Source organism: Asparagus officinalis, chromosome 3, assembly GCF_001876935.1.
Source record: "Asparagus officinalis chromosome 3, Aspof.V1, whole genome shotgun sequence".
In the NCBI taxonomy this organism is placed as follows: domain Eukaryota; kingdom Viridiplantae; phylum Streptophyta; class Magnoliopsida; order Asparagales; family Asparagaceae; genus Asparagus; species Asparagus officinalis.
Genome location: NC_033796.1, coordinates 15,005,250 through 15,008,342, shown reverse-complemented (window position 1 = coordinate 15,008,342; position 3,093 = coordinate 15,005,250).

Sequence of the window (3,093 nt, the reverse complement as noted above, 5' to 3'; positions counted from 1 at the left end):
GGCCCGACCCGGCCCGGCCCGGCCATAACGGTCACAAAGGTGACCGTTGCCCAGCCCGGCCCGGGCCAAATCTGGCCTAACGGCCAGATTTGGCCTTTTGACCGTTTTGCCCCTTAAAACGGTCAAAAACGGCTATTTTTCGAGGGTTTTTTGGTCATTTACCTAGGGGGCTGGTTCTATAAATAGAGGGGGGGTTTCAATTCATTTTCTCACAACAAAACTCATCTATTTCTCTCTCTACTACTCTCTTATACAATAATATACTATCCTATAATCTTTTGTATTTTCTAATACTTCCAACAAATGGCTTCTGGGTCTGATTATGAAGAGCAACATGCAACTCCTACCGATCCAGAGATGAGTCCTCCTACAACAACTCCTCATCCTACCGGTGTTAATCCTGAATCTGGTGGCGACGAATCTACGGCACCAAGAGCTCCAAAAAGGCCGAGGTCTGATGTATGGAATTTTTTTGAGAAGATAGACGTCACCAAGGATGAACACGGTAGGATCATCTCTCAGAATGCGAAATGTGCGTTGTGCGGCCAGATATTCAAAGCTCATCATAAGAGCGGCACCAACCATCTCAAACGGCATATTGAAAAACACAACAAAGGCCAAAATCTACAAGGTGATATCCGGCAGTCTATGCTTTCCCAATCATCCTCATCAGGTACCCTCGGCAGTTGGAATTATGACGCTGCCCGAGCCCGGAAATGCGTAATCAGGTTTATTGTTCTTAAAAACCTTCCTTTTAAATTAGTAGAAGATGATGAATTTGAAGATATGTTTAGAGATGGTTTTTATCCTGCATTTACAAAATTTTCTCGTCAAACCTGTCAACGTGATATTTTAAAATATTATGTTGAGGAACAGGGAAAAATAATTTCTTATTTTCAAAATTTAAACTGCAAATTTTCTTTAACTTCTGATATTTGGTCATCTAGAGTGCAAACTGGTTATTTATGTATAACAGCACACTGGATTGATGAAAGTTGGAAAATGTTTAAAAGAGTTGTTTATTTTATTGCAATTGAAGAGGCACACACTGATATTAATGTTGCAAATTTAATTGTTGAAGAACTTGGACAACTAAAAATTGATCAAAGAATATTTACTATTTCACTAGATAATGCAAGTAATAATAATGTAGCTGTTGATTTTCTGAAAATAACTTTGTCATTGCCATGTCATGGTGAGCTTTTTCATGTTAGATGTATCTGTCATATTTTAAATTTAATTGTTCAAAGTGCATTTTCTGAAATTAAACCCATGATAGAAAAAGTTAGAACAGTTACTAATATGCATAATGCTTCTGAAATGAGAATTAAAAGAAGAATATTTACTATTTCACTAGATAATGCAAGTAATAATAATGTAGCTGTTGATTTTCTGAAAATAACTTTGTCATTGCCATGTCATGGTGAGCTTTTTCATGTTAGATGTATCTGTCATATTTTAAATTTAATTGTTCAAAGTGCATTTTCTGAAATTAAACCCATGATAGAAAAAGTTAGAACAGTTACTAATATGCATAATGCTTCTGAAATGAGAATTAAAAGATGGAAACAATGTTGTAAAAGAAAAAATTATAAGCCTAGACTAATTCCAAAAGATGTTGACCATAGGTGGAATTCCACCTATGCAATGTTATCTGTAGCAATAGAATATAAAGAAATTATAAATGATTTTATAAATTTTTATGCTTCTAGTTCTAGCTCTGGTAGTGCTTATGGAATAACTGAAGATGAATGGACAGTTATATGTAAATTAAATGAGATGTTACAAGTTTTTTATGATGCTACTATGTTATTATCTGGTTGTTATTATCCAACTATTACTTTAGCTGCTTTACAAATTTTAAATATTCAAAAATTTTTTGCAAAATATCGTATGGATGATACTTTTGGAAATATAATTTTTCAAATGGAGAGTAAATTTAATAAGTATTTTAGGCCTATTCCTCATATTTTTGGTATTGGTGTTCTTATTGATCCATGCTTGAAGGAAATTGGCCTTCGAAGTTTGTTACAATCATTATATGGTGGACAGATTATAGACTTAGATGATGGATCCACCCTTACTGCTACTACTCATTATGTAGCTATTAGAAATTATTTTCAAACCTTATATGATGAGTATGCAGCTAGATATGGTGTAGCTACACAACAGTCTTCAGCTTCGGCACCTTCAGCTTCGAGCACAGGTCGAGGTAAAAGTGTAAGTTTTGATAGGTATGCAATGGTAGCTGAACTAACTGGTGGATCTGGAACTTCATCAGGATTAGAGGTTTCTGAAATAGACGAATATTTATCTGCTTCCTTAGTTAAATGTCAAGGAAATGCTTTAGATATTTTGCAATGGTGGAAAGTATATGGATCAGTTTCATATCCTATACTTTCCACCATGGTTCGTGACTTACTATCAGTGCAGGTTTCGACTGTAGCCTCGGAATCCGCTTTCAGCACAGCAGGACGTTTGATCGACGACCACAGGACATGCTTAGATCCGTATACTGTACAAGCGGTGATGTGCTTACAGGATTGGTGGAGATACGAGAAGCGAACACAAGGCATCGAACGGATTGCTATGATTGAAGATAAATTTGAAGAGTTGGGACTAGCAGATAGATATAATGATTAGATAATATTCATAAAATTGTAATTTTTATTTCTTAGCTTTAAATTTGAATTAAATTATTTCGAAAAAAGTTGCAAATGATAGTGATATGGGTGAGTAGGTGCCAACCTAGTTGGGATGTACTCATCTATTGTGATGCGACGAATTTCGAAATAAATTTATACTTGTAAAGGATTTACCGATTATTAATAAAGAAGTTATTTTTATCATTTTTTGTACTTGTAATTTATGTCATTTCATTTCAAGTTATTAATAAAATTTATGACATTTTTTATAATAATTTATAATTTATGGTTTTGTTAAAATTTAAAAAAATAAAAAAAAACAAAATGGTTTGGGTTTTATTTTTAAATTTTTTTAATCACTCTTCACTGACAGGGGGATGAAAAAGGGATTGAGATCATCTACTAATGCACAGTGCCTCCTAATATCTCCTAATGCATCTCCACCTTT